This window comes from Buteo buteo, chromosome 3, assembly GCF_964188355.1.
Source record: "Buteo buteo chromosome 3, bButBut1.hap1.1, whole genome shotgun sequence".
Classification (NCBI taxonomy): Eukaryota; Metazoa; Chordata; class Aves; order Accipitriformes; family Accipitridae; genus Buteo; species Buteo buteo.
This window is the reverse complement of record NC_134173.1, coordinates 75,819,507-75,846,064: the sequence shown is the minus strand read 5'-3', so window position 1 is coordinate 75,846,064 and position 26,558 is coordinate 75,819,507. Positions and strand designations below refer to the sequence as shown.

The 26,558-nt window shown below is 43.9% G+C and overlaps 1 protein-coding gene across 24 annotated transcripts in view; it reads left to right on the top strand.

Moving 5' to 3' along the window:
• The window catches only part of TSNARE1 (t-SNARE domain containing 1), a 489,936-nt gene that overhangs the window by 43,839 nt on the left and 419,539 nt on the right, over positions 1 to 26,558 (top strand). For 20 of the 24 annotated variants that reach the window (XM_075024058.1, XM_075024043.1, XM_075024050.1 and 17 more), the window contains one exon: positions 3,031 to 3,081. The exons of the other annotated variants lie outside the window; for them this stretch is intronic. The gene's annotated coding sequence lies outside the window, so the exon portion shown is untranslated. The remainder of the gene's footprint in view (positions 1 to 3,030; positions 3,082 to 26,558) is intronic. 24 annotated transcript variants of the gene reach the window in all.

Here is a 26,558-nt window from a genome sequence, read left to right as displayed (position 1 = left end):
TTATCCAGCTATGAAGGATTTCTTCCACCAATTTCCTCGGTCTGGCCACAATCCTGAAATGAATCTCACCTAAACAGTCAGTAGCATTTCCTCTGTCAGTGCAGGCAGAAATCATTTCGTTTTGTGGCTGAATGCTTCAGACAAAGAAGAAAAAAGTGTGCGTGGGGGGGAAGCCCAAAGTATAATACTTAAGTGGGTGCATTTGCTCTGGGTTTTAGAAAAGGATGTCTCCATCCCAAGTCCAAGCAGATGATGGAGTACATCCCCTGGAAGCCCTGTATGGATTGCCATGATATTGTCATCACAGTGTGTATCAGGATCTAGGGGTTGAATCCGTTGCGACTTTGGCCTCATTAGAGTTGCTCTTCCTCCTGCCATCTGAAGCTTTGGTGTGTGGTTCTTCCAGCCTCCCTGCCTTTCTTGTTGAATCTTAACATGTTTCCGTCTGTCATCTTCTGCACCAGGTTTCCTGTTCCCAATCTTTGGCCATCACCACGAACGGCTGACATTGCTCCTGGGCTCGCTCATCCTGCCTGAACAGCGGGATGCTTTTCACAACGTTTGCTTTCCATATGGATCTCCCCTCTCCAAGTCTGCTGTTTTGCTCTGCTGGGGAAAAACACAGCTGCCCTGGGGTTTGTTTTGTACGCGCAAGTGTAGGTGGAGCAGATTGGAGAAGACTCAAAGCACCTGGGTGACTGGTGAGCTGTGTGGTTGAGGTGGTTTCCCCCCTGTAAACATCTCAGGAGGAGGGGGTAGCTTACTGTTTTGGGTAGCAGATGGGATCTGGAATTATTGTGCCCTTGTGGGCACTGGTAGGATGAGCTGATTTTTGGATCTTGTTGCTTGGGAGAGCCAGTGTGAGGCTTCAGGCTCTCTTAAGTGCATGCTCCTGTATTTATTTCTCCTGATGGAGAATCACCTGGGTTTTAGCCGCTCTTAGCAATTTCCTGCAGTAAACGGGGATGGTGAGCATGTGATGGTTGAAATCCAGACCTAAGTGCATCTCTTGCTGATGTTAAGATTCAGAAGGCCGGGGGTCTCTTATGTGCTCTTCATCATACTCTTCCTAAATTTCTTTTCCTGGCAGCTGAAGTCACAAATTCCCAGCGCTCAGCCTCTGCTGCTTGTTTTCCTTCCTAAAGAAAGGGGGTGAAGGATGGGTGCTTTGGTATGCCCAGCAGAAAAAGCTTCCTTATAACCAGAGCAGTGATGATGTTGCTCAACAAGAAGTTGGAACTAGGATGTCCTAGGCTATACAAGGCAACCTGCCAGGCTGCACATCACCTTGTCCTGCCTGTTAATATCTAAGAAGCTGATAACACTTCTTCTGTCAGCTGCTAGCTATGGTTGGAGGCTTTTTAAAAGTTTCCGTTTGCCCCATGGGATAGTTTTACCTTGCCAAGAGGACATGAGAGTGCTGTTAGGGATGTCCCAGGTGTAGGATGCTGAGGGATGAGGTGGATTACCATTCATCTGCTCATGAAGACTATGGTAAACAGGAGAGGATGGAGCGGGAGGATTGAGCTGAGTTGCCTGATGGTGATTTTCATAGGTTAAATGGGCAGGTAGTTGGGAATTACATCCTCGAGCTGTAACAACTCAATAAGATCAATGTTTACAAAACACCTCGCACAATTTGATCCAAATCTTGATTAAACCTCTAGGGTGGTTGTCCCTAGCCTGAAGCGCTCGGTAACACATACATTTGTTGAGCTACCTTTTGATGTTTCTTGCAGCCAGCAACAAGAAGCTGCTGATACAGGAGGGGAAAGTCTGCTGTCACACTGTGTAATTGGCTTGGTATGTTTGCACAGAGGTCACCGAAGGCTGGGATTGCTGCTCCGGGCAGATACAAATCATTGCTGCAATTTTATCTCTGAATTTTTCTGTCTGGGGAAATTGCATCCATTTTTTTTAGAGACCTTTGTATATAGAGCATGCATATAGGAAGTATATAGCATTTATATAGGAAGTGTTTATTAAAGCCTTAAAAATACTGATGTATTCAGCATACAGTGACCAGAGAGCAGTATAGGAACTAAATGCAGTGTGTGAGGAAGGGCATCCTTGTTGGCGTTAATTGAACAAAGCAAGTAGGTGCTTTAATTAAAAGGCCTTTTGTGATAACAGACTGATGAATGGACACTGCACTGCTTTGTAATGGAGAAAATTAGGAAATACTGCATACTTAATAGCCATTGCAAGGTAGATGGATACGTTAAGGAATCTACAATTTATCTGGCTAATGCTCATCTTGCACCATCTGAGTGTCTGTGGGTAAAACGATACAGCTTGTGGGTGCAGCTCTGGGTTGCATCCTGAAAGCTGCCCGGTGCTGGGCAAATGTAGGACCTGCCTCTTGGGGTTGCACCAGCACTTTTTTCCTTGCAGGAGAATTGGGTGCTTTTATAGCCAAGGGGTGTTGTTTCTAGAAGGAGAGTCCTTAGAATAAAAGCTGAAAATGGAAGTTCTTGCAAGGTAGGAGTGTGTGTACGTGTGTGCAAGCAAGCATGAGAGAGAAACAACCTGCTGGTGAGAAATGCAAAGATCTTGATTCACCAAGGCTCTCCATGTTCTCTCAAATTTGACGTAAACTGAAATGCTTAACTGGATTGTGGCCATAGTGTTCCTCCCACAGCAGGTTCAGGATCTTAAGGAAGACAGGACAGTTAAGTGATTCCCCTTTCCCATTGCAGGTTTTAATTAGTTATTTTTTGCAGGTATCTTGCAACTGATTATAACCCTCTACTTCTGCACCTTTGCTAATCTGGAAATCTTAAAACCCTTTAGCAGTTTTAGAGGTTTATATCCCCTTTCTTTTCAAAGGGAGGTGCTGTTCCCATACTCAGCAGTGATATTTTGAGGATTCAACACTTGCTTTTGTACCTGTTTGTACAGCCAGCTCAGAGGCTGCAGGTTGTTGCTGGACCCCAGAGCTCATGGCACTGATGGTGTCCATGTCCTTAGCCATGACAGTGAAATAGTTTTCTTCCCAGTACTAATCAGTTGTCTTGCTTTTTCTTCCAGATTAAAAGAAAGTCTTGTGTGACCGAGGGATCAGGACTTAGGAAGCAATTGGTAAGAGCATCTCTGCGGGAGAGGGTCACCTGCACGTGGAAGGATGGGGCTTGGGGAGATGCAGATAAAATTTTGCCCTTGAGAAATGTTTTTTCCTGGCTTTCATTTATAGAAGCTTCACCCTCTTTTGGACACAGTTGCAAAAAGGGAGAGCTGGTTTATGAAAGTTTTGATGGTGAGGCTGGCGAGGGAGTCCCTGTCTCAGAGCTTTAGCCATATTTTCATGTTCTCCCCGTGTTGTCATTGTGCTGGTCTTTTGATGGTTTCCTGTCTTTGATCTCCAGAGCTAGCTATGTACAGAAGAAAATGAAATATGGAGAATGGCAGCGTTTTGAAACACGGGTGCTTGAAAATGCAACGCAGAATTAGAATCATAGAACGGTTTGGGTTGGAAGGAACCTTTAAAGGTCATCTCGTCCAGCCCCCCTGCAATGAGCAGGGACATCTTCAAATAGATCAGGTTGCTCAGAGCTCCGTCCAACCTGACCTTGAATGTTTCCAGGGATGGGGCATCAACCACAAGATCTCTGGGCAACCTGTTCCAGTGTTTCACCACCCTCATTGTAAAAAAACTTCTTCCTTATGTTTAGTCTGAATCTACCCTCTTTTAGTTTAAAACTATTACCCCTTGTTCTATCGCTACATGCCCTGCTAACAAGTCTGTCCCCAAATCCGCAAATTCCCTGAAGTCACCAAGAACCATATTGTTCTATAGGTCTTAGGGTTTAACTTCATGTTCCTCATCTTGGAAACTCTTGCCAGGGTGAGCAAAGCCTTGTTGGTCTCCTGTGCAGTGTGAAAGGCAAGCAGGGGAGGGCTGGTTCCGTGCCACGCTGGTGGGATGTGCATGCATCCCTTGGATGCTCACTGGTCTGCTGCCAGGGGACTTGCTGACTGCTCCAGCAGCATGTTCACATGCTGCAGCTCCATTCTTGGTTGGGACAGCTGAAGCCAAGCTCCCTTGGCTTTTCCTGGGACTATTCTTTTGTTTTCCCTCCCATCTGGTTTACCCCCACTTGGAGGTGTAGGGTGCTGCTGTGGATTTACAAGACTCCTCCGTGGTGTCCCTTGAGACAGCAACTCTGATTCATCACCTGCAAGGCTCATGTATGGGGAGAGAGCAGAGCTTTGAGTAATTTTCATGTTACCTGCGGCAGCACTGGCGCTGAATCAGTGGGACGGGTGCCCCTTTTGATACGGGTGATGTTTCCCTAAATATCAGTGCTTATTGCCCCTGGATCTCCTTGCAGCAGTACTGAGTAAAGAGCATTAGTGCTCCTACTGCTGTCTGAATAGTCCCTCAGTATCACGTTTGGCTGGAGAGAGATAACATAAATTGTCCTCCTACAAGGATCTGGGCTGAAAACTAGAGGATTTGGCTTTCAGTACAAGTTAGTCGTGCCTTAAAACAAATTTTGCTGAAGGCGTCTTTTCTTAGCTTTATAGCTTTCTCTTTCCCTCTCTTGCTTTGATGTGCACTTTCTTCTGTGTGGCAGAAAGGACCGGCTGCATGGGAATATGGCCTAGACCAATGGGTTAGAAAGCTGTAGTCTACCCAGTGGTGGGGCAAATTGTTTTAGCAGTGAGGGGGGAAATAACTGTTGTGGCATCTCTGTATCTCTGACCCGTCTTGCTCTTGCTGGACCTGGAGTCACAAGCCTGATGCAGGGTGTTTGGTGGTGTGAATTATGAAGAACGCCAAATGTGACGAATGTGAAAGGCCCTTTGCGCTTTGAGAGATGTGTTGATGGTGTCAGCCAAGCTGGGGTCAAGATATTTATCACCCACCGGCTGTCGTGATGGTCCTTGGCTGCGTTGACAGCGTGTTGGCCCCCGTTGATTTGTTGACCTGTCCAACTTCGTAACTGTTTCTGTGGTGTCTTTGTGCTCTTCGACACTTGTTGATCACCCTCTCCCCACTGTGTGTGTACCGTGGGTGTGTTGCTCTGCCCATGTACATGCTGTATGATGAGGAAAGTGGGTGGGAACTGTTTGGGGAGGGTGACCCCAGCTGCAGGTTGGGTACGGGATGCTCTTGAAAGCCTTGCTTTTTGGTAACTACATGTTGGTCCTTTGGGAGCAAAGCTACACAAGGACATCTCTTGCAGCAGAGAGGCCATATCTCTTCCTGGATTGCTTTTTTTCACCTCGTGATACCCTTAAAGTCAAGGCAGCGAACTTGTTTTTAGCTCCTTGATCTGCGCTGAGTGAGCGCTGGTGAAGGCACATTTGCTGGAAGGGTTGTACAGGGTGCAAGCACAGCGTGCTCCCTGGCCCCAGCCTGCTTCATCCACGTGGCCAAGTGTTTGCCAGAGGCTGCTGAGGTCTGGAGAGGCCACTCTATGCTAAGTACACCAGCAGTTTCTCCCTGGGGATGTTGTTCAACTGGCCTGACCCATGCTTCAGCCATTCAGGCAATGCAAGTAAGAGGTTGACTGGGGCTAAGGCTGTGCATGGATTCGTGTCCAGCTGGGAGCAGTAAGCATCAGCTTCAGTACTTGAACTTTTCTTGTGTGACCAAGTGTTTTTCTTTCTTCTTGTCTCTGACTGGTCATTTGTGCTTTCAAGTAGAGGCATAGTGATTGGAAAAATTGTGGTTTTATCTATGCATAAAAATACACATGCATGCACACAACTATATATGAGAGATACCTTTGCTAAAGCAAATGGAGATGTAACATCCATGTGTTGATGCCCTTATTGTGCCCAGGTCCTTGCTAGATCTTGTTGCATTTTCTCATTATCCCTGTCCTGATCTTTGCAAGTGTTGCTGTTGAGCCTCACAAATACTGTTTTCCATGTGGATACCCTTTTTGTCTTTAGGGGTGCTAAGGTATTGGGGATGTTGTTTGTCCAAGGGCACATACAAGGGCTCAGAGCTAGTGACGTGGACTTGCTGGTGGACTTGGGTTGCTGTTGCTCCTCTCCTAGCGTGCTGCTCCGTATCCTCATTCCACATGTGGTTCCCGGCCGTGGCGTTGCTCTGTGGGATGCTGTCAAGTGTGTATGGAAGGCAAAAGGAGCCATTAAGCAACACCCTTGTGTGGCTGTCCCAGCTGTCAGCATGTGATGTGAACAGTGCGGTGACCCAAAAAAGCTTCTCCCTGGGTGGTGAGTTAATCTGGTACCTACCCATGCCTGCCTTTGTCTGGATGTCCTGATGTTTAGCATTCCGTACACCACCCACCTTAGAGCAATGGGCAGCGTCGCCAGGCTGTTAGCATATTTTCTGTTTTTTTCAAACCAGTTTCTTGGCCAACGTTTCAGCACTGGGGTGGTTTCTGGCCAGATTTCACCCATGTGGTGGTCCCTGCTCAGTGAGCAGGGCTGGCTTCGCCTCCACAAAGCCTGCGGCTCCCGTCTTGCTGCTTTTTCCCTGCATCCCAGTGCTTGCATTCCTGCAAGCGAACGAGATAACTGCCGTGTCTTTTTTGTAGCAAACTCTCCTCAAAGTGACAACCGTGGGCAAAAGCATGTTGATGTGGTGCATTGGGCTTGCTGATTCACTGGGCCGTCACCCTAATCCCTTTAGCGTTGAAAGAGATTGAAGAGCGTTGCCGCTCTGAGCTTCCTCGGTTGTCTTTCATGAGAAACGCTGCCTCCAAGTAACCCAGGATCTGCACAAATTCCCCAGTCTTCCCTGAAGAAGTAGGGAGGTGTTCTCCCACGTTGGCAATGTGGTTTGGCTTTGGCAGAGCAGAACATGCAACTAGAGGGAAAGATTTCCATGCTTGGACGCGAGCGTTGCTATCTGGCCGCAGGAGGTGTCTCACGCACCACATTGGAAAAAGTTTCTTGTGTTTTGGGAGTGCTCCTCAGATGGCGATAACCTGGGTGTTAAGGAAGGATTTATCTTTTTTTTTTGAGATGTGGGGGAATACAGGGAAGTGAACTTATAGTTATTGCAGTAGCTATCAGCTCCTGGATGTTTGTCAACTTTAAAAATGAGCTTAATCTCCGCTACCTTTTAAGGGATTGATGAGAGCTTTCCTGTGTTGTTCAGGTGTTTGGACCAAGCACTGGCACCTGAAAATGCATTAACTATGGAAATCCAATATTGTGCCCAATTCTTATCCTTCTGTGGCATCATGAGTCTGCTGGTAGCTGCTGCCATCACCTGTTTTCCAGCCTGTCAATGTCCTCTTTTGCAGCTCAAGTGGGATGGGGGAAAGATGAGACTGTCCTTGACCTCCCTCTGTCAAATGGCTACCAACTTCAGGTTGGGATGCTATGGCAGAGTCGATGATTTAGCTTTATTAATTTCTGTATTTATTAATTTGAAGAAGTGGAGGAATTTTTTTTTATTTTTTCTTCTCTTTTAACCTGGAATTTCCAGAAACTCAGGCTCCACAGTCAAGAGCGGGTGCTTCCTTGTCTTAAAAGCGAAGACATCTGTACAATCACCTTAATTTCTGCAGCGAGCTGCCAATGAATCTGTCCTATGTCAGGCCAGACTTGGAGGCTGCAGCCAAAGTTTTTCAGTGCACATCAGTGTATTTTGAATTATCTGTATCCCTGGGCCTTCCAACTTTTCTCTTCTCTCCCCGTTGCCAGCTTTGGAATTTTTTTGTGTGTTTTAAAAACACCTCCTCCACACATGGGCAGGTTTCTGTGCTGGTTTGGGACAGCAGCCAGCATTTCTACAGCTGGTGCGTTGAGCATTGTGCGAGGTTTCTGCAAAAGAGGCAGATCCAGATGTCCCTTTTTTTTCCTAAGCAGCGCGGAAGAAGCTGATGTGAGTTACTTCTGCATTTAGAGATCCAAAAAGCCGAATGTATTTATTTTTTAGCTGAATTGTGTGGCAGCTCTCCAGGCTACTTGCTGCAAATTCAAGGTTATTTTATGGAGCCATGGTGGGGATCTTTCCTCTTCTTTCCCTCTTCTCGCAGTATGTAAGGATGGTGATACTGTGTCAGGGGTGGTGTTAGAGCAGGTGCTCTGAGGGATGTGGATCACAAGGAGGAATTGTGTGTAGTTTGGAAGAGGATTTTGTTGGCAGCTACAGAGCAAAGGGAGACAGGCAGTGATTGCACAGGAATGGCTTCCAGAACCCCCAAAATACTGACCCAGCATCAAACAGAAAGAGAAGGAAACCCTCTGGCACTATCCAAATCTGTTGTTATACTAATTCCAAGGGAAAGGACATCACTCTCTTCTAAAATGACAATTTTTCTATGAAATTTGAAATGGTGGTGAAACCTTGAATTTCTTAGTGACTTGCCAACTCAACTCCTCTTCCCACCCTCACCTTCCAGCCAGGTACCACCTATAGCAGGGAAGGAGAGTTCACAAAATCAGGCAGGGCCGTGATAATGAAGAGGAGAGGCAATGGTATGGTGCCTGTCATTGAGGGAGAGCATTTCTGCATTTGAAGATGGCTTGAATCAATGTTTGCTGTTCTGCAGGTTGGCTCATGTCATCAGTCCTTGTCTCTTCAACAGTATAATTGCCTGAGATGATCTGCTCTGGCTCAAGCTGACCAGCTGGGAAGGATCTTGTCTTGGAAACTTTTGAGTTAGTAGTATATTTTGAATTAGAAGAAAAAATGTGGTCTGTCTGTTTTGAGAGAGCAGCTGGGAAGCAGAATAAATAAATCCTTCATTTTTTTGAAAAGAAACAGAAAAAAAAAAACCAAACCAAAAACCAGAAAGAAATAAAGAAAACCTGCAAACAGAGAGCTGAAAAAGCTCAACTTCAGTGCTGTTGCGTGTGAATAATATTCTGAAGCCCTCATTGTGATCAAAGCATCTTTGCCAAATGCAAAATATTGTCTGTGCCCGCCAGCGTTGTTGCTTCTCAACAAGGTGCAGTTGTTCAGTAAGTAGTTACAATTTTTTGGGAAAATATCTAGAAGTGATTAAAAAGTAATTTAAAATGTCTGTGCTTTCCCATTAAGCTTTTGCCAGTGGCATTAAACAGTCTGTTTCTTCCCCTGCGCTTACAACAAGCCTATTGTCACGCTGTAGGCATTTTTATGATAAAAAAATAACATCATGTATCGACCAAAGCTCAGTTAACTAAAGCAACTGGAAGACCTCCCTTGGCAAACAACAGCCTGCGGCTGGGGATGTTGATTTCTCTAGGGATTAGCAAATTTGGCATATCAGTGTATTTTTAAATAACTCCATAGCCTTACAGTGCTGGTTAGGGAAAGGGTGTTATTTCCATTCTTTCCCTGCCCCTTAAATTGGACGAGGAAAACCATGTGTTAAATACTTTTTTCTTCCAATTGCAATAGAGCAACAAGGATAACAAAAAAAAAAAAAAAAAAAAAAAAGGGGGCACTAAGCAGCTGGGGCAGACTGTGGAGTTGAGGGGTTACAGGTGTGTTAATGCTTTCCTGGGTCTGAAAAATGCCTACTTTGCCCATTATAGGAAAAACAAGGTTACACCTCCAAAAGCATTTGCCATGTGTTGCACCCATGTAATAATATAAGTGGTATAAGTTATAATACAAGAGCTTGCGTGAGGAGCTTGAAAATGCCCTCTGGATGGGGTCCGGAGGTGCTGCTTTCATTGGGTATTTGGGGCAACTTTTGGGTCACATCTTTTCACATCCCTCTTGGCCTTTGCTAGGTGTTGTAACTGCTTTTCCAAACCACACATTAACTCAGTGGAGTTTCAGTGAAGTGAACAGTTTCTTAGGGTCAGCTAGATCTTGTTGGTGGGATTGGACTTTGTTAGACATGGGGGAGTGACCTGAATAAAACATTACTGGGCTTATGGGGAATTGTTCCTAGTGACCGCTGTCTTCAGTCTAGAGAGGACTCTGGACTTCAGCTCCATGGGATTCCTTGGACCTGCTCTCCTTGAACCTCTTCTGTTGAGAAAAGTTGGCTGAAGGCAACAGATGATTCATTATAAGCATTGACATCCCTACTGGCTGTTATGGTAAATGGGTATTTTCCATATGCTAATGGCTTGATGTCTCGTTTTCAGGTATCATCCCAAACCCTTTTTTTTATCTTCTGTGTTTGCTTCCCTAAATAATCACTGAAGGAAATAAAAAGCTTGGAGGGTGCTGCCATAGCTGGTGTGCAAGGTAATATATAAAGCAAGGCTGTCTTGGACAGCATCGCTCATCCCATCGGTGCAGCGGTTGGTTGGCTTGTTGGCTCCCAGCCTGCGAGTGCTTTCTGGCAGTTTGATTCTTTGGCCAGAGCTACTCTTTTCATTAATGAAATCTGAGGACTGTTATGCTGAAATGCTGTCCTTCTCCACCTGTGCTTCCCTCCCTTGCCTTTAGTTCTTTGGACATGTGCTTTCTTAGGACAGGGAGGCTTCCCAGTGTCTACAGTGAGACGTGAAAGCAGGTGAAACAAAGAAGCTCAACGCTGGAAAGCTCTACAAGACGTGAAAACCTGCTCTTGCACAACGGTGGTTCCGAAATACTTCTGCTGAAACCCCAGCACATGCTCTTGAGCCATATTTCCAGGATGGATGCCCATTGGGCTGTGCTGGATGTGGGAGACAAGGCAGCAGGGAATTTTTAGAAGATGACAGTTGAAATGCTGTTCCTTGGCTGATCTGCATTTGGCCAGATCTGCGCTGTAAAGGCTGGTGGCCTTGGCTGGGCTCAGTGGTCAAGTTGGCATAATTTCTCTTTTCTCTCACAACCACTCTCATGCATGACATCTCTGGTAAAGAACTCAAATTGTCTTCTAAGAACTGTATTTACAATAAGCTATGTAATCTCTGCTGCTGCTATAGGGTAGCCATAATTAAAATAAAACCATGGGAGTTTACTGTCTAAATTATCAGGTAATTACATAAGGTGAAAGAGGAATGGGGGTGGGGGGAGGAGAATCTATAGGCTGATGGGTTATTTGCAATATACTCTAATAATTTTATTTTGTAATCTAATTATAAGGAAACAAGGGGAGGAAAAAAGTTGGGTAGTAATCAGAGGAGCTGACGCATGATATTGAAAAGATAAACCATTTTCTCCCCCCCCCCCCCAAAAAAAAAAGAGTGTGTTTTGAAATTGCTTTCGAAAGTTAATATTTACAGGACTGAAAGCTGATAGACTTTCTATTATGTCATAACTAATCTTGATGGCAAGGAGCTTTCTGACTCTGTCACACCCAGTTAAATCAGATTTGGCAATGCTGTGATTGGGTTTGTAAGTATCTAACGTTGGCCAAGGAGAAGTGTACTGGCAGAGATCCGTGCTATGAACTCACCTATAATTTTCCCATGTTTTCTGCAGTAGCATCTCCCTCTAATGAGCATAAAGCAAACAAAATCCCATCTTTTGAAAAGTCATGACCTGGATAAAACTAACCTTAACTTTTCTGTCTTTTATGATTAAGTTCTTCTGTGGCTTTTTTATCCTGTTTCTTGCTCCAGATGTTCTGAGGAGACACTGAGCTTTGGTGTAAAAAACAACCCTGTGTTTGTCTAAAAACTCTAGATCTGTTGACTTAAAGTAATTACACCTTTATTTTAATATATTAAATATATATATGTCCAGCAGACCTTTAGATAACGTAACAGCTTTAGTGGTGGCACTTAATCTCATTCCTGAGCAGAGGTGTAAGCTATAGGGCTGCTTTGTCTCTAAGCACACATAGTCGTATGAGCTTTTCAATCCCACTGCTCAAATGGAAAACTGGGAGGGCTTGTCCCCTATGGAAAGACATCAGTGAGCATGTGAGAGAGTTAGGAAAAGAGTCTCAGGAGGTTTAGAGAGTATCTGCTCCCTTATTTTTTAGTTGGCAAGAGTTTTGCACTGTTGTGGATCTTCTTGCTGTTAGTGGATTTTTAAACTTGTTGGCAGTCTCATTTGCCTGCGTGTCCTCAGCCAGCATCGTGGATATCTTGTAATTGGGGCTGTGATCAAGGCAGAGCTATTTCAGGTTATGCCTTTGTGGTTGCATCCACAGGTCCAGATTGTCGTGCTCTTCTTGTTGGATTAGCCCAGTTTATGGGAAACAACTGGGCTGTTAATAGTGTGTTAATTCACCAGGTGTGTGTTCATCCACTGGTGCTTAAATGTATCTTCTCTACTGCCAAGCTGAAAGCATCACTGTTGCAGCATTGAAAAAAATCTGTTGTTGAAAAGATGTCCTGTCATTGATCTCTTCCATGTTTGTGATGGACATGTGTCCATTGCTTGTTGGCCATGGGGAGTCTTGCTGGTTCTCAGCCTTCAAAGAAGCTCCTTTCCTGACCTAGAAATGCAGCCCTTACATTAGCCATTCACCACACATAGTCTGACGAGGCACATTAAAAACTACATAGAACTTTAATCAGTTTTTAAATACTATAGCTCCTTGCCAGCCCTGCACTCAGTGTGAGGGAAGCAGCTCTTGGCAGTGGTGGATGAGGGCAGCTGTTCTGCCTGGATGTCTGTGGCAAAGCGCTGTTTTATGAACTCCTTTGCTTTTGGCTATCGGCGGTGCATGCTCCGCAAGTTTAATTTTGCTCGGCCTCCGTGATGTGTTGAAGGTGGTGTCGCTTGTCTCCGTGCCGGAGGTGTTTTACCTTCTCCAGCTGAGGAAGAACGGGCTGAGCGTGGTGGTTGGAGGTGCTGAGGGAGATGCTCTGAGCTGGACATGCAGCTGAAGCCTCCACCAGCAGTCGAGCATTCAGGCATCTGCTCATTGCCTGCATGAGCCAGAAAGGACTGTCCACACCTTATGCTTCCCTTCAGAGACTGCCACAACACACAACCCCGTCTTCTTGTCTCTCTAACTTTCCGCCTACATATCACAACGTGGCCACTGCTGCCTCGCAGTTGGACACAACATAAATTTATACAGAAGAGGAAAGAACCCAACTCCTGTGGGAGGTCTAAGGCTGTGGATTTTTATCTTTCTGAACAAATTTCTATTTCGCAGGCCTCTTAACCATTGTCCGGTCTTCCCTGTGAGCTCAGTAGAGATGTCTGGGCAATAGCCTTGTTTTTCTTGGCTCCTTGCCCAAAGTAATTCATGGGCCTCTAGGGTGCCTGGGAAGGAGAAGCTGGAAGCTGCAATCTTAAGTTTCAGTGCCCAAAAGCTGGAGAAATGCTGTTTTTTTGGGACTGGTGTAATTATGTGCAAGCATGTTTTGGTGGATTTATAGTACTGCTGTGGCTGTTGCCTGTGTGGTCCAACCTCATCACCTGGGCATGTTGGTGGAGGTGCCCATCCTTCATGTCCATCATCTCACATTGGTTTAATCTGCATTTTGCTCTTCCTGTTGAGATGGGGTATGGTGGTTTTCTGACCCTTTTTTTTCTGACCTGCTGTAGGAGCGCCCACAGCAGGACTATTTCAGGATATCAGATGGTTGTTCATGGTTGGGCATTGCTCTGTTAGTAGAATGAGCTGCAGAGAGCTGTATGAAATGGCAGCCCACAGCTTTGGTGTTTTCTCCTACTGGAGCCCTATTTGAGACCTTTCTGAAGGACTTTGGGTCTTTGGGCTTGCTGCTATAGCTGTGCCATGCAGCTGTACTCTTAGCTGTAGGGAACAGCTGTTGTTAGGGCACCTTTTGAAATATTCACATTTAATAGCAATTCGAGGCATGGCTGAGCTCTGAAATACCATGGAGAACTGTTGTGGTTTCAGCCCAGCCGGCAACAAAGCACCATGCAGCTGCTTGCTCGCTCCTCCCTGCCCCGGCCATGGTGTTATGAGGAGAAAATATAAAGAAAGGCTCGTGGGTTGAGACAAGAACAGGGAGGGATCACTCCCCACTTATGGTCATGGGCAAAAGACAGGCTCAACTTGAGGAAGAAACGAAATCAACTTAATTTACTACCAATCAAGTCAAAACAAGGATAATAGGAAGTAAAACCAAACCTGAGAACACCTTCCTCCAGCCCTCCCTCCTTCCCAGCTCAACTCCACTCCCGGTTCTCTCTACCATCTCCCCCCAGCGGTGGGGAATGGGGGTTGGGGTCGGTTCCTCACACCTTGTCTCTACTGCTCCTTCCTCCTCAGGGGGAGGACTCCTCACTCGTCCCCTGCTCCACCGTGGGGTCCCTCCCACGGGAGACTGTTCTTCATGAATTGCTCTGGCCTGGGTCCTTACTGTGGGCTGCAGTCCTTCAGGCACAGCCTGCTCCAGCGTGGGCTTTCCCATGGAGTGGTGGCCATCTTGGGGAGCAACCCCCTGCTCCGGCATGGGCTCCTCTCTCCCCGGGCTGCAGGTGGGCATCTGCTCCCCCGCTCCCCTCCGTGGGCTGGGGGGGGACAGCCTGCCCTCTGGTCTCACCACGGGCTGCGGGGGCAGCTCCTCCTCCCCACCTTCCCCACTGACCTCAGGGTCTGCAGAGGGGTTCCTCTTACATTCCAATCCCCTCACTCACTGCAGGTTCCCCTCTTAAATCTGTTCTCCCACAGGTGTTTCCACCATCACTGATGGGCTCGGCCTGGGCCAGGGGTGGGTCCAACTTGGAGCTGGGGAACCTTCTAGCAGCTTCTCACAAGAGCCGCCCGTGCGGCCTCTCCCCTGCTACCAAAAAACGCACCACACAAACCCAAAACAAGAACTTAAATGGAAATGGAGTGACAACATAGCTAAAACTTTTTGGCTTTTGCTCTTATTGAGCCAGCTGGCTTTTGCGTGTTGGCTGGTCTGCTTGCTTAGACTGCTGATGTTCATCTTCTCTCTTGACTGTCAAATTCAGTGTAGTGGAAATGTTAATCCTGACTGTGGTCACAATGCAAAGAATGATCTTCCAGTAAAAGCACATATAGAAGCCATCTTATGAATCTGTTTAGGTCTGAAGAACAAATCTGTACATGATGCTGTTCATGTTTTCTCATGTTATGCTATGAAGTCCCATCCCACCAGGCTGCGGAAGCTGGTTTGTGTTGTCTCCTACATCTACAGAATCTGCACAAGACAACTTCAGAGGGTCCTCCTCTTTCTTAGTTCATGGAAGAGGGGTCCCATTGGGTTTAAGGGGTTTTTAGTGGTCATATGTGGTGTGTGGGAAGAACGACCTGCTTTCCTGTCATATCTCCAGTCTGGGCTGGTCAGCATCCCCTTGTTTGGACTTGGCAAAGTCTGTAGACTCTCTGAGTTATCCCTCAACAGTTTGGAACATGGAGATGTCCTTTATTGTCCTTTATTTCCAGGCCATAACTGCGTAGGATCTAAGCCATAATCACAATTCCTTGAAGTTTTAAGGAGCTATCTCATTCTGCTTGATCTCCTGTATGTGCTATCATGTCTGGCTGTCAGGGTGTTCCCAGCTGAACTGGGGCTCCACGTTGCTACAAGATTTTCTGGTCTGCTTTCAAAACACCTTCTCTCCTTCTCCCTTACCTTCCATTTGCACGACCGTAAAGCTGTTTCTTTTTTTTTGGTGGCTTTTCTGAGAGCTTGGACTCTTCTTTGTTTTTCTTTCAAGTCCAATTCACTCTGGGCAAGGCAGAGCTGGTGGCAAAGTTGCCCTCACTTTTTGAAGTTTGTCCTTCGTGTCCAGGACGCTTTTGTAAATGGTGACATTTTGCTGGCTTCATGCTATATGGCGAGCAGCAGAGCTGTCATTCCTGCAGGATTGTCCATGCAAACTCAGCAACACCTTGTTAGACCTGTGCTGGCATCATTTACCTGTTAAAAGCAGTTTGGGAATCGCTGCATGGTCTGTAGGGCAATGCTTTGCCAGAGTATAGAAGTCTTAATGCAGACGTGGATGGCAGAGATTCCTCTGGCGGTGGTGAATGTGGAGTGTCAAGGAGACACAACCAGTGTTTTGCAGTTCTCCAGAGTGGTTTTTCTATTAGTGTATCTGATGAGGCTGAAGGAAATATTTTTGGTTATTTAACTGATGGTCTATTTTGGTGACGTTTTCCATAGGAAGGGGAACAGGGGCCTGACTTGAAATATATTCTATGAGGGTTAACATCTGGAGTGGAACATTTTTCAGTCCCACACATTTTTTTTTTTTTTTTTTTTTACTGCTTTTTGGATGGATGGGCTGAAGGGCAAATGAATCGATGGATACTATGTGCTCCCAACTCAACAGCAAACTTGGAATAGTACACAAAGTTTGGGTATCTAAATCTGGAATTCAATTCTTCCAGTCCCAGGACCCACACGTGTCGCTCCAGTTGGGTGATGCTTTGACTCTTGGGTGGTGCTCCAAATCTGGTTCTTTCACAGAGAAGGACACAGCCTATAAAACTGACACAGCAGCTCTACATGGAGCCTGAGCATGTGTGAATGGTGCTCTCCCACCCAGGGAAAGCGTGTCAGGTTCATGGTGGCACATTTGATGTGTACATGCACCGTTGAGCATCTGACCTCTACTGCTCTTCCGCAGAAATATTTTGTCAGAATTTCCCCCTCTCCCCCTGTATTTGATGAACAATGTACAAACTTCAGAAGCATTTGATTGAATGACAAGATTTACCTCTGAAGTGGAGCTTTTGTGTATGAGTGAACCTGTATTGGGATAGTTGGAAGGAAAGTTCATAATACCACCAAAGTCTTTAAAACTATGAACCTGCTGTCCTTCCTTCACCCCAATTTCTCAGGTGTGACAAGCTTGAAAGCTAGAAACCTCTCTTTGACTACACAGTAGACGTGACATGGTGAATATATTTTTGGAAAATGAGGAACAACTGGTATGTTACTGAAGGGAAAATACTACTGATGCTACATTACTGAAGGAAGTCCCACTGTTGTTTTTTTTTTTTTTTTCCCCCAGAAGCTACAGAATTTACTGCACTGTTAATGTACTGAATGAAAACGGTAATAAATTAGTCTCTGTAGCCAATCATACTTGTAGTACAGAAGTGCTCATATTTATGAGTGGTCAAACATGCAATAGTGTCCAGAGATGTATAGCAGTGTTTACAATAGACCATAGCACTATATGATTTATCACAGTGCACTACATAGCAGGCTATAATGTGCACTGTAATTAGTGTAATGTACCCTGTAATAGCTGTGAAATAAATTCTGCACTGAAGCTTTCAGCCCCAAAACACAGGATCTAATGCAGATTCCACAAAGATAAAGGGGGAAAAAAATCATGTAACATCATAAAGACCTTAAGGTGAACTCTGAAGTACCTATGTACATAATCTATAGGTCTCAAGTTTGTGGGCAAAATGTCCGTTACCCTTGCGGTGGTCACCCCTTTCCTTCCATGACACGGAGTTTTTCTCTGCCCCACAGGCTCATTCTTCCTGTGTCAATCCAGGTAGGACTGGGAGGTCCTTACTGATTAATTAATTAGCCACCCCCACATCTTTACTTGCACCTTCTTGGTGTGGCTTTTTTTAGCACTTGGCAGTTTTAGAGAGAGGGTGGCTGGAGATCATGTTTTGAAGCTCTGTGAGTATCTTCTAGTTCCTTATCTGTGGTGCAGCTGGTATTTAAATGTACCAAACCCCATCATTTTCAGGTGGGAGTGGGTCTCCACTTGGAATTCTAAAACATCTTCTGGTGCATTGCTGAATGATGTAGCCAAAATCAGCATTTTTGTTTTTTTTTTTTTACTCTTGGAGGTCCTGTACGACTATGTCATGGTCAAGTACTAATGTTACCTAATGTTACACTATTAAAGTACTGTCAAGTAGTAATGTTACTAGTTTGTAGACAAGGGACCTGGTTCCTGAAGGGCTTTCGCTCTGAAGTGGTGTCAAGAAGGACTAAGCTGAGATGCCCTCTGAGTGCTTGGGGAAAAGGAGTTTTCTAGTTGATGTAGGATGGAATTTATTTCATTACTTACTATCTCTCTATCTAGAATAAGGGCTTTATTTTTATTTTTATAAAGAACCGTTATTATTTAGATCCTTATTAGGACAGAATTTCATTTTTGGGGCTCGTGCTGTGATTTTGTTTTTCTTTTTTTCTTTTTCTTTTTTCCTTCTCTCACTATCTGGCTTTCGCTGCATAGATCATGAGTATTTGATTGGGGGTGGAAGAGTCAAACCAAAGCAAATTTATTTTGTCTGTCAGACTTCCTCTTCGTATTATTCTTCTCTATGTAAAAGATGACACAAAAATCAATCTCCCGGTTAGCTTAGCCATTCTGCTTGCAGCAGCTTTTGCTCAATGATCATTATTTTTTGTTTGGTTGCATTTTATTCTTTAATGTGTTTTCAAATACATCATCAAATAACAATACTTGCGAAGGAGGAGATCCTCCTTCCATTTGAAGGTCTGAGTGCAGATGTGAATTCATATGGCCTTTTTCTAACCTTTTGTGATCATGTTGTACTGTTTTTTTTAGATAGGGATACAAGGGGAAGGAGTTGAGTGACAGTCATGAATGAAGAACAAGGATATTTTATTGCAGAATGGGAGGTGACTTCTGTGTTCTTTTTCAAGCAATAAATTTGTGAAACCTTCTTCCAAATATCCTTTAGTTTCTGCTCCCATTCTGTTAACTTTTCTTTTCCATCCTGCTCCTTCACCTTTTCAGGTTCTCCATTGTCTTTGTGATAGACTATGAAAGCAGATGCATGGTTGTAAGTGAAGTGAACTGAAACATGAATTCTTAAAACTACTGTTTCACTGATGTAATTCACTTTTTCCTGCATGCTTTAATTCAATGCAACTTCTTTCATACTATAATTTTTAATTTTAATAGACTTTTTGAGAGCCTTTATATTTGTAGAGTTCTGGATTCAGAAAAAAAAAAAAAAAGTAAAAAAAAAAAGAGTGGATATCATTGAGCTTCTAACCAGAACTGAATGAACTAGTTCTTAAAATATTTTGTAGTCAAAACTTTGCAGGGCCTTCTCATTTCCCCCCACATAATAAAGACTAAATCTTAACTCCATGATCTGAGGTACTGATCTGTAAAGATTGGGGAAAGTGATTTTTGTTGAGAAAGTATTAGAGAACTGACTGATGGCAAAGGGTGATGAACAGGAGCACTTGGAGCCAAAGTGAACCCCACCAGCAAGAAGATACAGAGGCTGGTGATTTAACCCCCAGTTGGTTTCCTGGAAGGTCATTCTTCGCATAAAAGTCCAAATCAGTGAATTTTAAGCCCAAACTCGGTGAAGGACCTAAATATGTATCTGAACATGAGTCAGCAGAGTGTCATTGTGCCAGAGAAGGTCAACCATATCCCATGTTAATAAAAGTATAGCCAGCAGGTCAGAGGAGATGATCCTTCTCCTCTGTTTGACACTTGTGAGGCTGCGTTTGGACGTTGGTATGTTGAAGCATCTCCAGGGGAGGCCACCAAGGTGTCTAGGGGTTGGAGCCAAGGACGTACGAGAAGGGACAGTGAGAACTGGGTTTGTTCAGCCTGAAGAGGAGATGTCAGAGGGGAGAGGTTATTTTTGTCTGCATCTTACCATCACTGTTTTTGAGGACTGGAGCAGGGACCTGGAGAGGTCGTGAGATCTCCATTCTTGGAGATACCCAAAACTTTACTGCATAAGACCTGAGCAACTGTAACTGGAGCTACTTGGAGGAGGAGGACAGACATAGAGACTTCTAGAGGTCACTTCCAACCTAAATTATTCTGTGGCTCTAAGTTTGCCTTATATTAGGGGGCAATGTCAGGGTATTCCTACTCCATGGAGTGAATCCGCAGAGATTTACCCAATGTTTGGTAGGAAATTGCTAGTCTCTAGAACTCCTCTGATGGTAACTGTGAAATTATGCTTCTTTCAGTTCTTCCCTTAAGCTATTGAAGAGATTTATTTCTTGAACAGGTATTCCCAGACTGGGAGTTGCAGTTCTCTAAGTAGGATTGGAAGCTGGGTGAAAACGTGGCTGTTGGGGTGATGAGACAGCAGTCAGAAAATGGGCTATCAACACAAAAGAGGCGTCTTCAGTAGAGATCCGGGAACTGATGATATGCAGTAGCATTCATCCTCTTGCTCCAAGATTTTTGTAATCAAATTATATTTAGCACCGTCTTCTGATGTGTCCAGTTGATCTTTTTGGTGAGTGCCGGTTGCATTTGTATTTGTAGATCTAAAAAGCTTCTCGTGGTGTTTTTTGGTTGTTTTTTTCTCCTTAACATGCAAGGTGATATCAGTTTCTGTAAAATGACAAGCTAAAATATTATAAGTTTCCAGCCTTTGAAGATATCTTAGTTCTCCTGGAGATGAACGGCTCTCCTAAAGGTGTTACAACTCACTTCTGGAATTGGAAACCACAAGATTTTCTTAAGATTTCTCCCTTCTCCAGCAATGATTAATTACTGCTACTGTAACCAAATGGATTGAATGGCCTGATGTAAATCCAAACACGTGGAGACCTTTGCTCATCTTTAATCATCTGCTGTCCAGTGCCGTGGTGGAATAAATTATTATTGTTATTATAAAAGCTACAATTCATCTTCCTGCAACCAAGCCTCATAGCCAAATTTTTATATTTTTTTCTTCCTTGAGACGTAGTAGTCTTTTTTTTCTTTTCTTCCTTTTTTTTCCTTTTTTTTCTTCTTTTATTTTTTCTTTTTGTCTACCAGTATAAATGAAATTAAGAGTGTTTGCAGTGATCCTGTAGCCACACAGTTACTGCTCATCACAATCTGATTGCAGTGGTTTCTATTCAAAATGACCCAAAACATAATAGCTCTGTGCATGCTTCCTTCTGCTCTTGAATATTTCATTTTTAAGCAAACACTCCTCCTTTCCCTTCTTCATATCACTTCCCTTGATGCATTGGCAAGAGCTGGTATGAATACACAGGTATTTTGTCCTGATGAGATATTTGGCAGGTCTTTATTAGCCTTTTCAGTGTCATTCTCCTGATGTGAGCCGAGGATCAGAAGCTGGGTTATTTTAGGGGACTTTTAAGACAAAATGTAAGCTGCCTTAATTCCCTTTCTTCCTCTGTGTATGCAAGGGCTACATTGTGGAAGCCACTGGAATTATATCTCTTAACAATATAGCCTTTCATCTTTTTCAAGCTGTAATATATATATAATCCAACTGGTTGGTTTATTACATTTTTGTAGCTGTCAAATTTTTACAAAGATTAAACTGGGAGGAAAAATGCCTTCAGAGTGAGCTCTCGGAAGGTGTGAAACAGTCTCTGAGGAGGGGCACTGGAAGCACTGCGGCTTGAGTTATTGCAAAGTCCAGAGGATGGCAAAATACCTCCTGGGGACATTGATGTCTGGGTGACCTGGCTGGGATGGATTAGCTCATGCTGGGGGTCATCTTCTCCAGATTCAGGTGCTCACAGGAGGATGGGTCCTGCTGGGAGGAGAATTGGCTATTGCCAACGAGTCTGTTGGATTCACAATGTCTTTGAGATATGTTTCCTATAAAACAGCTTAAGCCTCTATGTGCTAGTAGGCTGCAGGGTGCGTTCCCATTTATCGATGGCTTCTAAATGGTTAATTACTGATATTCCCTTGCTTGTTTAAAGGATTTAATTGCCCTCTCTCCAGGGAGACCTTATGGAGCCTTTCAATCTTTAAAGTGGGCTTAAAAGAAAGATGGGGACAGACTTATTAATAGGGCCTGTTGCGATAGGATGGGAGGTAATGGTTTTAACCTAAAAGAGGGGAGATTCGAACTAGATAAAAGGAAGATATTTGTTATGATGAGGGTGGTGAAACACTGCACAGGTTGCCCAGAGAGGTGGTCGATGCCCCATCCCTGGAGACATTCCAGGTCAGATTGGACGGCGCTCTGAGCAACCTGGTCTAGTTGAAGATGTCCCTGCTCATGGCAGTGGGGTTGGATGAGATGTCCTTTAAAGGTCCCTTCCACCCCAAACCATTCTATGATTCTATTATTTACCATATTATTCCCTCGTGCTTCTGTGTGGTCTTAACCCATTTCCCGGGTAGGCAGCTGAGACAGACTTTGCTCAGTGTTCTGTAGCAGAGCTGGCAGGGGTAGCACATCCTCACCTCTTCCAGGCAAACGGGTTGGTTTGCAGGTGAGTTGTCCAATATTTATTCTCTTTCCTAATAGAACAGCCTAGATGAGCGTCAATAGGTGCTCTGATAACATGTTGCTAAAGGTTTGCTGATTGCTCAAGTATTTTTAAATGTGATTTTTCTTTATTCTGGAGGACAGTTCATTTTGAGGTAAGCTGAGCCCCTGAGGGTATCTCTGGGTACCCATGTTTTCATTTTTGTGTGTGAACAGGACTTCTGCAAGGATTTAAGGGGTTGTGCACGTGGTCTTAGGAGTACTGGCTCAGGGCTAAAATGAGTGGACCAAATGCTGATTGGTGCAATATAGCTCTTGGAAGCAAGAGCTGACGCTTGTTTTTCATACTTTCAAGGTTTTCCTGATGGAGATGCTACCTTTAACTCTGGTTTTGTGCAGCCTGTGTGGGCATACTCAGGTTCTGCTTACCAAAGCCCCCTTCCTGCAAAGATTGACTTTCTTTTTCCATTTCGAGGAAAGAATGTCTTTTCATAGATGATGGGAGTGTGGGGAATAAATGATGCAGCAGCAGATTTGAAAGCTTGTCTCTGTAAATGGTAAGGGCAAATTCAGCATTGAAAAAAACCCCATAGTTTTCATATACATCTTGTTGGAGTCTTGAGCTTCATTTGTGTGGTTGTACAAATGTAAGCAAGAAGCCATGTCATTTCTAAAGAACTCAACAGCCTAGTGTTGCTTTTCCCTGGCAAAGCTAAATATATTGTATGGTGTCTGAGACCTCTTTTTCTCTATGCCAGAGAATTTTCTCTTCTTTATACATTACTCCACTTTACCGCAGAGGGCTTCCTTTGAATCACGCAAGACCTTATTAATCCCTTATTCCCATATAGTTATGAATCCTGACTGGATCAACTCATCACCATATTTCAAGGTAATAAATTGAGCTCCGTCCAGGTTATCACATGAGGTCCTTCCAGAGACAATCCTTACCATGTAAAAAAGTTAATTTTGCTTTTTGTGATTATTAAAGAACTGGGGCACCATTTGCAAGAGTATGTCCTGAATGCTTTTTAAAACCGTATCTTCCAAAAAAAAATTGTCTAGCTCTCTGTATTATTTCATCTCTTATCTGTTACCTTCACTGTAGAAAGTGCATTGCTGCATTTCAGCGATAACCTTATTCCTGTATATCTGAAGCAGTATTGCTTTAGGTTTCTGTAGTGCCTTTCATCGTAGCATCTCCAGCAGCTTTGCAAGTGTGCTGGAAAGTAGGTCAGGGTTATTCTCGTTTATAATATAGAGGCTGAGTCTTTAGGTTTCTCTGTAACCAATATTTTGTTGTTTGCGAGTGGCTCTAGCTGCGGACAAGTTGCTCATTTCTTAGCTTCATTTTGCAGTTATGAACCTCCCCTTCCTTTCCCCTGTGCAATTGCAAACCACTTTCGAGAAGTTTGAGGAGAGGCCCGCTGTCATATCAGCTGGAACCTAACTTGCAGGTTGGGCTTTTTTTGTGTTGTTGTTCTCTACAAAATCCCTTCACCTTTGTCTCCAGGAATGCCCAGCACGGTGTAGAGTGGGGAGTAGAATGTGAAAAATTATCTCAAATGCAGCAAATAACTTGACCTTTCCTTGTGTTTGTTATAGACATGAATCCTGTCTGGATCAGCTCATCACCATATTTTAAGCTAATAAATTGAGCTCCGTGCAGATTATCGCATGGGGTTCTTCCAGAGACAATCCTTACCATGTAAAAAGGTTAATTTTGCTTTTTGTGATTATTAAAGGTCTGGGGCACAATTTGCAAATAAACTTGACCTTTCCTTGTGTTTGTTTTTCTTTGCATTTTATAATTATTTTTAAAGTTCTGTAGTTGCCCAGGAGAGGCCGATTCATCAGTTGGAGGTGAAGGAGCTGTCCTGCAGGAGGACCTGTATCAGTCCCTGTTATAACTCATGCTCTTGTCTAATTCATTGCCTTTACCAAAGTGTTGCAAAAATCATTTGAATGGTTTACCCAGAAGCTGTCTGCTTCCATCGTGTTCGCATCTTGAAGTACCCTTATCTTTTATGAGTGGTCTGCTGCTAAATTCAGCTGGGCCCCCCCATCTCTGTACACCCCCCTGCCCATTTTCCCTCCTCTCTTTTCAGCAGAAGTAAAGCAGCGGTTGCCTTTCCTTGGAGATCACAAGTAAAATATTGGAAAATAACCTGCTTATGGTATTATCATCCCAGAAGGATCAGCATTCTGGAATTTCTTTTGAAGCTGTGCAGATACTCTGACCCCTTACAGAGTACTGGGTGTTTTATAATGCTAATGGCTGTGTGTAACGAGGCTTGGGTTTATTGAAAGATGAGATCTGTGGTGCACTCTGCACCCACCTCTTGGAAGAAGAACTGGAAAACGACATTTTGGTGTGTTTAGCACCTGGTTAGACAAAATATATGGTGTTCTGAGGAGCAGTTTTGAGTGGTCCTTGAATAGGCAGATAGAAAGACTTCTGTGAAATTTGTAGCAGTGTAGACATGGTAGAGTTGATTGAGGTCATTGTATCCCATTTTAAGCTACTTTTATGATGGTTTTGTAGGCTGTGTTGGATGTCTACAAAAGCCATCCACAAGAGCATCTACTTCACTGGCTCTACTCCGTTTCCACCCTTTTTCCACCTACTGTATGCTATTAAGCACCCAGTTACCCTCGAAAGGAATGGGAAGAGTGTTTCTAAGGGTCCCATGTCTGTATGATAACAGAGATTTTGTTAGATGAAAATGTCCAGATGAATTTTGGATGTGGATTGCGCAAGCAGCCCACCCGTTTCACGCTGTCTCTGAAATGCCTGACTCCAAAGCTGGCAACCAGAGAGGATTTACAAGATTGAATAAGACTGGTCTTCTGTGACTGGACTTTATATGTGATCTAGAGGAGCTACATGGAGGTCCTTTGGACTTCTAGATGCCTTTACAATTTTACTTTTTAGGTTGCTGGGCAGAAAGACTTGGTGTCATGGTGTCTTCAGTAAGAGACAAGGTAGTCCATAGGGTGCAGGCTGAAAAACACTGAGCTGAAGTAATTTGAAGTGGAAAGCATCTAGTACTCTCAGTAAATTTTGGGATAGGCCCCTGTTGCCTGTGAATAACTATATGCCACTGCTTGCAGCTAGGTTGGAAAGTTGGACTCCAAACACGTTCCTGAGAAGCAATCTGCTTTATTTTCTGGCCAAAAGATATCAACGTCTATTCCATTTTTGGTCCATTTCTGTTGCTTCTAGAAGCAGTGATGATGTGTTGATTCCCAGAACATGCACTTACTGCGGATTGCAAAGGCGTGACATCTACTGATGCATCAAAATGTCCCTGTTATGCATTAAAATGTGCTTTGTTTGGCTGTGCGTATTAAAATGGGTCTTCTCCCCTTTTCCCCCAAGATCAAAAAGCTTCAGGGAATTACAAAGTTGTAAACAACTACAACTCTGTTCATAAATTGAATAGTAAATAACTAAATCTAGAGAAGTTTGCTTTTCCCTGCCACAGAGTTGTAGTTGGTTTTGGGGTAGGACATAACAGGAGGGTAAATTAATAAGTTTGCTAGTTACATCTAACCTATTTGGAAACTTAATGCATGAAAATAAAAAGTAGAAGCATCAGACTCTTTTGAGGTAAGTACTACCCCTGGTCCTGTCCCTTCTTTGTGTGGACTTACCATCCTGGACATGAATAGTTGTCCAGAGTGGTACATCTCAACAACAAGTCTAATAAGGACATTTAATGAATGTAATAATATATGTGTTAAGGTCACCAGTGCTACACCAGAAAGAATACAGATCATGCTGTTTAAAAGGGCTCCAAGATAGGTTGCAAACTACAAGTCAGATTTATTTCTTTGAAAATAATTATCATCCTTGCAGGCAAGAGAAGGTGCCTGCAGAGAGCTCCGTCCATGGCAGACTTGCTGTTTTAAAGACTCTGCACTTGTTTTAAATAACATAATTCCATGCCAAAAAGCTATTGCTCTTAGGTAGTTTAAAAGTTGATATTTTTTTTCCTTTTGTTTTTTTTTTTTTTAAAATCAATTAGCAGAATAAAAATGTCACTGCTATATATAGGCTGTGGAAACTCAATGTTAGTTTTCGACAGGATGTTCTTCTAAGTGAACGCAGCTAAGGATGGAGCCGCCGAAGGAGGCGGATGGATGCTGAGCTGCCTGTTGGAAAAAGCCAAATTCAGCCTTTAATTATTATTTTTCACCATATTACATCATCGCTCCCCAAACTTCAGTTCCTCTGTCCTTTGTGTGCTGTAGATTGTCAGTCGATTTAAATAGCATCCTGTGTGCTTGGGGAGAGGGGGAGGTTGAGAGATTCCCATTTGACTTGCCGCAGATTTGTAGGGTTTTTCAGAGCATGAATGCTCAGCCCAGGGATGTCTGTCAGGAGGGAAGTAGTTTTGGTGGCTGAGTATATAATGCTTTTGTTATAATATCTTTTGCTTTTTAATTCCTGTTGCAAAAGGCTTGTTCCTCCTGTTAAACACGTGGCTTTTTGGCACCACAGCTACCTTCATGTGACAGCATGCTGGAGGGCAGGTAGTGAAGGTTTACTGCAAGCAGATACTGCTCTCAGCCCCCCTAAATGTTCTCATCCTGCAAATAATCCACATTTTTCTCTCGCTACCCATGAAACATAAACCCCAGCTTTTCCTTGACCCTGGTATT